Genomic DNA, 13173 nt, shown 5'->3' with positions numbered 1-13173 from the left:
GTGGAGATCCTTCTTACCAAGTTTTTCTGATCTAAAGTTTTATGAGCCTACATATTCGGACTTTGAATTTGCTGGCTGTTTTCTGAAACTATTTAGAATTTGGTTTCAAATGTCACAGCAGGTAATTTCTCTGTTGGAAGAGGAGGTTTCTTGTTGGCCTTTTTAATTCATATGTGTTAAAACACAATATTTGAAAATGGTCTCGCATTTCCCCACTATATTAGAAGAATGTTTCTTAATAATGTGATATACCTTCAAAGATTAATCACCCAATAAATCGTCTCTATTATTTTGATACATTCCACCAACTCAGTTAAGGTCCAGGAGTAGTATCTAGTGTGAAGTTTGTTTCAGGATACTGAGCCTATTCTTTTTAATGTGTTTAGGCCTTCTTGAAATACTTTTCTTTGGCAGTTTTCATACTGTGCACATTTTTGGTTTGTCTGTTTTTATCATTACTTTTCTATATCTTTTATTATGACTCATATATATGGTTGTTTTTTGGTAAATGCTAATGTTATTTATGCTTCAGAAAATATAAGTTCAGACATCAATCTGAGGAAACCTTTTCACAGAGCCATAGCAAAATGAGAAATGTAATAACAATCAAATGAGCAAAAAGACCAACCAGAGGTTAAGGATGAATTTCAAAGCAGTGAGGAAGTTGGTTTTTTTTTTTTAAATTAAAAGCAAATCCTAAATTAATTTGCCTGGAAAGTAATCTTCCTTTAATATTGAGAGATTAGTTGTTGAGTCCTGAGTGAAGAAAGACAGATTCGTAGCTCTTATACACCTCTAAGAAACAATTCAGTCTTTAAAGCAAATAGGATATATTTTATTAACTTCAGGTAGTGTTGAATCAGTCCTTTACTACTGTTTTGTAGTCACTGGGGAAACAAACCTGGAAACAAACCTGCTTTCTATTAGGTACGGTATTTTCCTTAATGGGCCTCTGCTGACAAAATCTTTGCAACTATTGACAACTTACTTTTACTGCCATCTATGTAGAAGGAAAGGTATTAACTATAAGTATTAATTTACTTCTTGCTTTTTACTTGTTGACTATTTTATGCACAACAGAATGTGTTCTGAGTTTGAGAGTTGTCTTTGGGCATCAGGAGTTTAGAGCCAGGGAAAGCAGAATTTTATGGTGCTTTTTGTGCTGGAGCATAATGTTTTTTTTTCCCCACGTAATTGATTCATTAATTTGGTATAGATAATCGTGCTCTTGTGTTTCTTTATTTTTAATTAAACTATTATCAATGTGTGTATGCTTTGACCTTGCTTTTGTGAAAGGAAGGAATGTGTAGGAAGGGGTATGCTCTTGCCCTGAGCTCCTAGCTCATGCTGAGCTATGAATGCAGCTGGAGCTGTGGTTAAGAGACAGTACTAGTAAATAAAAAGGACCAGGATTTCTGCTGTGGCTCTAAAGCCAAGAAACATAAAGATTTGCGTCCATACGGCTAAACACTTGTACTCTCCAGAACAAAGTTGGATGATACATCTGAACTACCCATTGGTATGGTCCCTGGCCCATGTTCTCCCCGAACCATCTCCAGGCACTGTGTAGGAGAGCACTAGCTGGCAAAGACAAAAACCATTTTGGGAACTGTAGTAACAGCTTAACGGTACAGAAATTGCATGCCAGCACCCAGACCCATACTCTGACTCTTTAGCTTAGCAGTGTAGACAAAGCCACAGTGTCTCCATGGTGCCAGTTTGGCGTGACCCCACACATTGCTCACTTGATGTGATAATTTAGCTCCTGCACTTCCTTTTGAAGTAGTTCCCTTGAAGAGAAAACTCAGGCACAGCAAGCAGTATAGTGTATTCAGGATGTCCTCTAGGCAGTGCAGGTGTGAACCATGCCAAGTTTGACTGTGCTTCAGCACTGTTCCAGCAGTGCTTGCATCTTCGTATGCCCTAGCCTGACCTACATCTATGCATGTGCCTTTGGCGTCATGCTCTAATTCCGGTGTGGTGCAACGCAACTTTCTCAGCATTGGAAGCACTTTGAACTGACACCCCCCCCCCCCCCCCAAAACAATAGTCATTGCGTCTGAGGGGCACCATGTGTAGCCCAGAGGAGTTACAAGCCAAGTGCTATGCAATGTGAACATGACTCTAGCTGATCTGAAAAGTGCTAGTCCACAGCAATGTGGATGTAAACCAGCCCACTTTAAGTGGAGTAGGACACAGGACTGTCTCTGTTTTCTGGTCCACAGACTTGATAGAGAAGTACTGCTGATCATATCATGTTTCTGTATGAGGCAGACTGCTCTTGTTAAGAGCCAGCAGGTGTTCCAAATGTTGCCATTTCTTACCAAAAGTTGCAATATGCTAATGTTCAGACTTAAAAGCCCTAACTGATCTTGCATTTAAAAAGCAGTACGTTAAACTCTGAGATGCTCTAATTAAAAAGAATTTCATTTCAAAAAATGCACCCCCACCCCCTACCCCCTTTTCTATTTTATGATTAAAATGTATATAATTATAGGTTGGGCTAAAATTGCTCGTGCATAAGTACCCCTATGCACTATTAAAAATGCCCTGACAGAGTATACTTTGTGGGCCTGCTTGCCACAGGGCAGGACATGTAGTTTTCCTATGCTTAAGACAAACTGGATACATTCATGGAAGAAAGATCCAGGAGACACTGAAATCCAAAAGCTGTGTTCTGAGGTAGTCCCTGACCTACAAATTCCTGGAGCCCAGGAGAGGACTCTGTATGCTGCCCCTGTTCTTTATATTCCTCCTGAGGCTGCTGTTCCTGACAGGATGCTGAGATATAGGGATCTTGGAGCATGTATGGCTGATTTTATGCTCTTATTTGCAGATCCAAATAATACCTGCTGTTGCAAGTGCTGGATTTTCACTCTTCTTCATGCTCAAACGTACTCAATATCATTTTAGTAAAGGGAATAAGAGCTGTTTAAAAAAGAAACTGCTGCAAACAAAGAGTAAGTTCTGAATGTGCATCTTCTTGACAATGTCCTTTACAGAGCTGGAAACTTTGCCATACCACAGCAGCATTATGTAAGAGAATGGTGGTGCATAAATGTTGCTGCAAAGCGTACAAATATTGTATCCTTGTCCCTTGGGGCTGATCTTCTGAAAGACACAAACAGAAGATGACTGTGGAATGAGAATGTAACATACAGGAAAAGAAGCATATTAAAGAATTGGCACAGTTTGGTTATATGCAAGTGGTGGTATAGGTCTTCTCTTCTTTTTGCATGTTTTTTAAATGAAACTAGAGGTAAGGAATTTTTATAACGTTAATTTATACATTTGATATATAATTAAAACAGAGGGTGTGTGTCCAGAACTCAGTAAGCTAGGAAGGAAGTGGGAGGGGGAAGGGGCCAGCACAAGAAGCCAGAGGAATTCTTTGTTTCCACCAAGAACAGAAAGGACATCCCATGGCTATCACCACCCACATGCTAGCTTTGTCCGTTATACCAATAATAGGGACATTAATTTTGGCTTGTAATTGCAGTTGATAATCAGTTTCACAATATTTTTGGATTTTATTTGACCATCAGTTGTGATTACAAGAAAATTGAGAACTGTGGCTACACTTTGTTCTTTAACTTGTGCTGCATCATATATATGATGAAAAACACTTCTCCGTGCCTTACTGAGCATACTGTAACTCTAGAAGGAAATGGCATTTGAGTTAAATCTGTGGGCTTAAGTATAAACTACTTTGGCTTATAGATTTGAATTGATCCTGGTAGCTCCTTACCTTTCTGTTACTGAAGTTTTATGAATATAAGATTTTCTGCTTAAATGATTTTCTGCTTAAAAGTCAGAGGCTTGCTGGTATATCACCTTATGCTTTAGTAATACCATGGTGATGTGGATTACTGATTTTGTATTTTTGAACATGTTTCTGAACACCTTTTCCATTCCTTGTACAGTGGTTATTTGCTTAACGCACAATTGTTTTTGCAGTTGCTGAACTCATCCTTTTGTAGTGCCTATTGGTTTTGAAGTGATGCTTCTGCTTTTTTTCCAGTTTTTGTGACCTGATTGTATCTCTTGAGTATTGCTATGGTAATAACTTCTATTTTCTTTGTCTGCTGTGTGTATTAATTTTAGTCTGTACTGATTTTAGCTATAACAAAAAGAACTAGAACAGAAGCCCTGACCTATTTGTATTGTGTTAGATAACACACATCTTCAGTATCAAGTAAGGTGCATCTTCGAAATAGGTCATGTCTTGAAGTCCTGACTAAAGTTTACTTGAAGTTCAGCATATTTTTAAAAATGAAAGATGAAAGTCTCACTAATATGATATGAAAATAAGAAATTCACCTATAACTGCATTGTCAGTTCACAAATTGCATAAAAATATTTTTAAAGTCATGGCAGTTAATTGAGGGTCTGTTCTTCCTTATTTGTCCCTAAAACTTCTGCATTTTCAAGTCATTTTACTAGCTATCATTTAGTTGATGAGACATAAAAGCCAACTCCCAAATCTGTGCCTATAGTAAAGACCTCAGATTTTTCTACGATATTAGGTAATGTCCAATTACATAATATGTGCAACTTTATATACCTAGCTTAAATGTGACTTTAAGATAACATTCCATACAGTGTTTAATATTGACGGCGCTGTTCAAATGATTTCTCCATAACCTTCCAAAAGAGTAGCTGATTTTGAGCAAGAGTTGATACCTTTAGAGATATAAATTTGTATTTTAAATGCATAAAGTTTATTAAGGATGCTATATAAACAGTATTAATAAGGTCAGTGTCCTGTCTATACTTGCAATATTTATTTATGTTTTATCTTTATTTATTATTAGATTCTGCATTTTTTGTCCTTTAAAATTTCTTCATGCAAAGGGCATTCCTGGGATTAATAACTGCAGAGCCTGGCCCCTAGGTTGTAAATCCTTAGACTCTGAAACCTAGAGGCAGCCACTTTCTTAAACTGTGGTGCTTGCATTAAGAAGGGAAAATAACTTTTGAGTTCTTCTGTTTAGCTGTTAACATTTTATAGCTGTGCATGTATGTCATGAAAAAGCCATGTCATGGTTTGCTCTGGCTTCTTTTTCATTCTTTAAGTTCCCAGTGGGAACTGTAAATCCAGGTTCAAATGTGTTATTGAGTTGATTATAAAATCTAAGTTTATTTTGTGTTCTTCACCTTTGCAGTGAACACTGGAATACCCAAGTACTCTTAATAAGAGAAAGTCAGGTTTTCATTGCTAATTTATTCTAAATCTTCTTTGGAAAATACTAGATACATTCAACTGTTCCTTCTGCAACTTTTAAAAAAGCTTTAAAATCTATTTTATTTTGTTATTTTTTCTTTATTGTGTATCTTTTATATTATTATATATTTATATTAATAATTATCATATATTTTGTTCAATATAGATCTTTCTCTAATCACTAATATCTGGAAACAGATTTGAAAGTTTGGAAGGCTAGATTTGAGAGAATCTATGTAGAAAAGATCAGCTCCTTCTTTAGATGTCCTAATGTCTTAATGGCAAATATAAAGATACTTAGGAGACCTTATATTGCACATTTGTGTTGTCTATTTTTAGCATCATTTTTCAGGCTTGTCATTAGTTTCTGTAGAAATATAGTGCAAATCTACTAGAATTTATTTTCTGTCTTTCATCATAAATTATGATTTGGCGCTTAAAAGATCGTGGTAAAAGTCCTTTCATTTATGTACCAGATAGTAGTGTAGTTGAATTGTGCGTAGTTTGTGTTTCAGATTTTGTTGGGTTTAGGGTGAGTAAAATTACAAATTTTACATCTTATAATGTATAAGAATTTTCAAAATTATACTGTCAAAATAAGAAGCTATGCCATTCTTGCAGTTTTATTCCATCTTTGGTTCTCTTCAAGGGCTGGGGATGTGCTCAGAAAAACACTTGAATTTTATAAGTGTGGGGTTAGTGCCAAGTGTGCCAAAGCAAATGCTCGTTTGTACAAGAACAAAGCAAGAAGGGCCCCAATCTTCCATAATCTGACCCATGCAAAAGTTCCTGTAAAAGCAGCCTGCTTCAAGAGGGAGTCCTTCGTGAAATCGGTTGAGGTCCTTGTGAAATAAGGAATGGGATCAGTCCATGGTGTGGAGCCTTGATTTGTTTATATAGTGCTGCTTTGTATTGATAGAAAATGGATAAAAACCTGGGTGCAGAATGCTGCAAAAATCTGGTATAAAAAGTAGGACAAAGCGCTTATTGATTTTGTATAATTATGATCACTCTGTTGTGGTACAGTTTTAAAATACATTTGTATTTAGAATATTTTGTTCTTACTGAAAATTAAAATCAAGTAAAATCATTCACCTTTTTTTGACAAACCAAATAATTAGGGCTATTTCCCATACACCAGAGTGTTTAAAGCAAGGTCAGTTTTCATTGTAATTAATTGTGTATTCGATTACAGTTCACAACACTTGACTGTATAAATTTTCCTGACCATCTTGTTAGATAGGAAAAATTCCTCTTGGAACATTACATCAAAATTTGACCTTGGAACTTTTAAACTGTTTGATCTGGAGACCTTTAATAGCTTCACTAAGAGTCTGCAGAACTTGACAGAAGCCTGTTGGACAACACAGAGATCAGTGACAGCACTTTGGGTGAAGAAATGACCAAATCAATCAACTTATCCTGGGGACCCATGGCTTCTGATGAAGTTGTCTTACAACTGTTTCTTCAGCGTGCTTCACACCAGTGAAGGGCTTCACGCTGCTTTTCCTTATCAGCTGTGATGTGGTTAAATTATGTGCCCTGAATGAAAACCTAATTTGCACATATTTTTGCTTGGGCAGTATTTCCCCTTTCTGTTCTGTGGATGGGCTCTTGGAAGCCATTTCCTTTGATAAGGATCCTACCTCAACGAAAGAAAATCTTACTAAGAAGAAAATTGTTTGGTCTGGCCCTGATGCTTGCTTTGGCAGATGTCAGTGAGAAGCTGCTGGATATGGAGAGGAGTAGAGGACAGACAAGATCTTATGAGAAATAAGGTAATAAGATAATATGAGTGTAAGACAAATAGCTTATGAAAATAAGCTAGTAGAAATTTAAGAATGTTTTTGGTAAGTAGTAATATAAAACTTTAGACACCTACATGTTGTGCAACATAGAAGTGTGCCAAAAGATACTGGATATTCTGTGTAACAGTTGTTACCTTCAGAATCCACTGCATGAAGATAACAGGCTGAGTGTGCAGCTTTTGATCCCCATGCATGGCTTTCAGTGATGCAAAAACCCCTGGAAATAATTGCAAATGAAATTTCCTATTCAAAGGCAGATCAATTGCATTCATTTTCTATATGATAAGAAAGGGTAGCAGTAGCAGTTGGCTGCTAATTATGAATAAAGACATAGCATTTTTTAACCTTGCAATCTTCAATTTTGAGTGCTTATTTCAGGGATTAGGCTGGAAAAGGTTTGGAAGCAAGCCAAGTGTCAGTGGTGTTACTGGTTTAGACTTTATCACAGCATCCAGTCCAAAGGATGGATCTGAGTCTTCCTGCACTTCTAAAGCAAATCCAAGTGGTTTCTTAGTTTTTTTCGATCTTCCTATTCCCTTGTTGTGTTCTTTTTTTTATTATACAGCCAATTTTTGATGGAAAACTCCCCACCCCCTGTTGACTGTACTATCAGAAGGAAGAGATGTCAGAATCCTGTTAGCTTTAGTTTCGGGATTTATGTGATTTTTAACATTAGTAGCATATCGTTTACTTGTCTTGTAAATTGTATTTGTGAGAAGACATTATCCCCTGATCCTGCAAAGCTGAGAATAATGATCTGAAGTGTGAGGCCTGTGAAAGATACAATTCAGTATGAAGAGTGAATAAAAATCTTATGATGCATATAATGATATGCACTAATCCATAATATCTAGGTATTGTTGGAGAATAAAAATAAAGAAGCAAAGCCAGAGCAAAATTCAATAACCATGTTTTTAAATTCTGAGAAATACTGATATTTTAAAATAGCAATATATATATATGGGGGTTGGACTAGATGACCTTTAAAGGTCCCATCCAACCCAAAGTATTCTATGATTCTACGATTAGTGTTTTAAATAACGCTTATTGAGTTTGGGGGTTTTTTAAAATATAATTTTTAATTAGCAGCTACATATGCCATTTGATACTGTAAAACTGGCCTCTCTTTTTTTTTGGTACAGAGCAAGTAATTAATGATTCATCTGTTCTTATAGCTAGCCGATTTATATTTTATGTTGCCAGCTGGTTTATGATATGTCAAAGACACAGAGAAAGGTATCATGGGTGTACTGCATTAAAAATACAGTTTTTATCTATTGGTACATAGATACAAACTAATCAGAAAGTGGAATTATGACCTTGCATTACTGAAGATATTATGAAAACTGCACATTTTTAAAATTATGACAAACAGAGAGCATGCAAGCAAGAAAAGACAAAAGCACTTAGTGGTTGCATTTCCACAAATAAGTGGAGCTTTCTGTAACTGGAAATGGAGCATTAAGTTACTTGCCAATGAGATTTTTACCAGCCCCCTTAACTGGATCGTCAATGTCATACGTTGGAGGTACTTATATTACTGGGCGTTCTCTTTAATTTTATCATTTTTACTGTGTCAGCTTTTATTATCATTAACAACTAGGCTCACAGACTCAATTGTGTCCCAGCAGGATTTCAGATTATTCCTCAAATTACAGCAATTTGTCATGATGTCGATGTTTTTTAACCTATAACCCTAGGTTACCTACAGAGTCTGCAGACTCTGGATTTCGCATGCCACAGATTCAATTTATATTGTATGTAAACAATTACAGTGCTTCACAAACAAACAAAAGGCAGCCAAAGTCAAAACTAAGGGTCGAAGTCTAGCTTGTCATGAATCCATTCTAATTGGATTTTTTTTTTTTTTTTCCAAATGGGATATAGACAATGCAACAGTATCAGCTCTTTACCGTAAAATGAAGTAGGAGTGAGTTAGACTCTTTTTAATGGCAGAAACTCTACCATTGGTGGCAGCAACAGAATTTAGAAGAATCATTGTTATGACTAGTATTTCTCACGATATGTGACTGTAAAAGTTTTCAAGAGTTTTAATGGTATTATAAAAGAGAAACAAGCAAAATGGTCTTGAAGCTGAAAGAATGTTCTAGTTGAGGGACACCCAAAGCTGGGGAGGAGGAGGGACGAGAGCGACTGTTCATCTCTGGTAGCTCATGTAACATCTCCAGGTGTCCTCAATGCTGGGGGTGGGGACGGGTGGTCTGAAAGCCCTGAATCAGCCCTGCCACCTCTGATGGCCAGAGCTGTTTTACAGACCACAGCTGTGCTGATGCTTACCTGCACAGACAAGCTGTAGGACAACTCAGCTGTAGAGTGGAGGTTGGGACAAATTTACCATCTTCACAAATTGTGTGTGGTGTTGAAGTGACTGAGGGAGAATCTGATTGTTAAATGTAATGTAGAATTGCATTTCTTTTGTTCTTTTTTTATTCCTGTGTTGCTATTTCAAATACTGCAACCATATGTTGACCTGCTTATTTATTCTTGAACTTTGCCTGTAATAACATGATTTTACAGAATCACAGAATGGTTGAGGTTGGAAGGGATCTCTGGAGGTCATCTGGTCACCCCTGCTCAAGCAGGGCTACCTAGAGCCACTTACCCAGGACCACTGCAAAGTGCTGGCTTTGGGGACTGGTGATGTGGAAATGTGAGGCTTATTTCTAAGAGTAGAAGGAATTAAAGATCATCCCGCAACTTGAAGATATCAGATTTTCCCAGGTGTGCTCTCCATTGTGTTTCAGGGACAAATACTGCTTCTCAAAACTTTTTTCCTATTGGGTGCTATATAGTTTTTCCTTCATTTGATTTTGATTACAACTGAATGCCATCATTATTTCATGAGTTCACACTGTGGTATTTGAATGATGTCATCATAAGGTCTTAATGATGTCATAGACTTACAGTAATTCAAGCAGTAGCAATTGCTGCTATGGTCAGATCTTGAAAATAAGACTGTCAAATGTAAATATGAAATCTTGATGAAGTATTCATAAAATGTAAGGTATGATATATACTAGTTGTGATTGCATTTTTCCCAACAATTTGCTAGAAGTCTGGCAGTGCTACAGAAATGTCATGCTGTTATATAACACTACTGAAGTTTCTCCTAGCTTCAAATAACAAATTTTCCATTAGCCACATTGTTTCTACAGTCCTGTGTCAGTATTTTTTCTTTTTGCTGTATTTACAATGGTGATAACAGCAGTTATTTCCAAGGGCTGGGGTGATTTTGCCTCTTTAATCAGCTGCACTGCTCCCAAACTGTGTTTTCTGGTTGTACCCGCTTCCTTGTTCCTGGTGATGGAAGCTGTGAATGGGCTTATCCATAGTTTTGTTTGCCAGCAACAAGTATGAGACTCTTCGCTGGCTTCTTCCTCTTTCTGATTACTGTCACCTCAAAGGTGGAAGGATTGATACTTAGTGGCCATCTTATGTGAACTTCCATACTCTCTGAAGCACCATTAACATTTTCACCCCCATTAAACATGTCTTTCCATTTGATTCTGGATTATTTCCATTTTGGAAAATTTGCATACTGTGGCAAAATATGGAAATCCAACATTACTACTTGTGTGCATTAGTCTGAAAACTGATCTGCATTTCAGCAAAATGCTGAATTTTGAAATGGTGAAATGCAAATTTTTTTTTTTCTCAGAATACAGAATCATTGTAGTGAACATTGTTTCATGCAAAAAGGCTATTCCTGGCAAAAAAAATTGGTAGTCTTTCATAAGTCTGAGATTTAGGAGACCTGGCTGTAGGAAATCTCTTGCAGTAAAGTGAAATCTTAGTAAATCCTTGTTACAGTGAGTGCCTTGTGGTCAAGGGTCATGCTGCCAAAGTGAGGGTGAAGGAGTCGAGCTCAGAGGACACCCCGTAAACAGACATGATAGATTTAGGATTCTTGGAGTATTAGACCTTTTATCAATTATTTTCGTGTAGTGTTGCAAGAAGAAAACAATAGCTTTTTGGGAAGCCTTGACTAGAACAGAATAATCTGAAAACAGTTTTATTATCAAAAATCTCTACAGTTAAAAATAATTTAGTGAAATACAGAGGCTGAACTGTCTGCTGTGCAAAATGGGGGGGATGGATTGGCAAAAATCTGCTGTGTCGGCTTCCAGACACCCAGTTCTAGGGGCTGTAGCTGTTGCTAAGAAATGAGAGGCTCTGCCTCCTTGGGATTGCAAGAGCCCTTCTCCCTGCAGCCTTCAAGCTCAAACCCCGCTTCAGCCTAGCTAAGAGAGACCAACAAGACTGCAGTTCTTAAGTGTAATTTTATAAATATGAAGTAGAGATCTAACCTCTGTGTTCTCAGCCTCTCCATCACTGTAAGCAAGTAGCTAGTGAATGGCATGCCTTTAGAAAGGGATTTGGTTAGCCACAGTGTTATTAAAGAACTTCAATTAAGGTTAAATGGCTTTTGTATTTTCTGTTTTACTTACCAATACATGTAGATAGATAGATAGTTTACTGTACTTTCTCTGAAATGATATTGTATTAAATTACTGGTTTATTCATGTGTTTTCTGGTGAACTTGAAATGCTCACATCTATTAGTTACATTGGCGCCGATAAAAGATAAGTCTTCCTGGTTTGTTATAGATAAATGGAATAATTAAGAAGCCGCTCTTAATTACTGTCCAAGGAGTCATAGAAGTTAGAGTTCTAAGTGTGTTACCAAGTAAGTCTTTAGATAAGAATCAGTGGTACTTAGCTATGGGATAATCAGAACAAGTAAGGATCAAATGCAATCTCAGCAATCAGACTGTGAGGTAGGTAATGATGAGATAAGAATGGCAGTGGTGTGTTGTTGGAGGAATTCTATAACTAAAGAGATTACATAAATGACAGTGGATATGAGGAACAGCCTACAGTCATTAGCATATGTAATTTTTTGGTTATGGTAGACACTTTTACTCCCAGATGCTTAAGCTCTCACAACCCCTAAGGTACACAAGACCCCTTTCTTGGCCCTTAGAGCCCGCACTCATGGCATGGGGGATTGAAGGACATCCTTCCTGGTGCATCAAGGTTGTTCAGAGAAGTACTTGCCTCCACAACAGTCAGTTTTCTGCTGCTGGGGTCTGCAGTGTTGATCCTCTTCTGTTGTGCCCACCTTGTTGACTTTTGAATTTTCCTTTATCCCCTCAAAACTGCGATGACCCACAGCTTACTTCTGTGATTTCCCAGACTGCTCACTTCTTATTTTACTGCTTCCGTTCCAGTCCTCAGATCACGGATCACTGTGCCCTTAGGCAAGGTGTCTCGGTAGATGGTCTTCCTCACCCCTCCCTAGGGAGTTGTTCCTTGAAGCTTAGAGACATTGTTCTCTTTTCTTTGATTTATAATTGTCTTAAGCATACTATTATTGCATCACTTTTCCCATGCTCCAGTCTTTTCATTGTGCTGGCTCAGCAGTTCATTAGTTGAAATTAGTTCATTCTGTTACAGACTATAGATATTTTAAGGCCTAGCATTTATGCTTGCTCAGCAACTGAGTTAGTGCCTGTCTAGCTATATGTAAGGTTAAATATAGTCTTGCAGAGTTTAGGAAAAATTGTACCATTAAGCAGCCACCCCTCCCCTTCTTTTTTATTAAAGTGGTTAGTGACATGCTAGGGCTTGGTTTTGCTTAGCAGACCTTTCTTTTCCAACAGCAGGTTATGCTGGGGCTTTCTGGCCTGTGTTGGGTTAGGGCTCCTGTTCCCTCCCTTGCCAAGTTGAATTTCTTTTTACACACAGTTGCATATAGCTCTGTTTCAAGTTCGGCTCAAAAAGCCCAAAATTTCCTTGCTATGGTGAGTGTCTCAATCACTAAGACGTAGATTTGTGTTCTTTTCAGTTGGGTTCATTTCTGATTCCACAAATACTGCATTTTTTGTTGACACCTGGTGCAACTTCAGCAGGAGGAATAGTAAATGTCCATACCCAGAATTTTTTTTCTCTTGAACTAAAATTAAATGATATTGGATTTTCCATATGATTTATCAGCACACCATTATATCATAAGGTAAGACAGTCTCCCAGGTTTTTTGGGGAATATTTAGTGGCACCAACTATTAGGACTAAATTCATATTCAGGCTCTAGATCTTACATCAGCAAGTGTGTCTCCTT

At 37.3% G+C, this 13173-nt stretch overlaps 1 protein-coding gene across 3 annotated transcripts in view; it reads left to right on the top strand.

Moving 5' to 3' along the window:
- Positions 1 to 13173, top strand: part of PPP2R2C (protein phosphatase 2 regulatory subunit Bgamma) — a 203295-nt gene that overhangs the window by 34527 nt on the left and 155595 nt on the right. The window lies entirely within an intron of this gene.

Source organism: Harpia harpyja, chromosome 2 (genome assembly GCF_026419915.1).
Source record: "Harpia harpyja isolate bHarHar1 chromosome 2, bHarHar1 primary haplotype, whole genome shotgun sequence".
Taxonomy (NCBI): domain Eukaryota; kingdom Metazoa; phylum Chordata; class Aves; order Accipitriformes; family Accipitridae; genus Harpia; species Harpia harpyja.
This window is presented reverse-complemented; position numbering and strand designations above follow the sequence as displayed.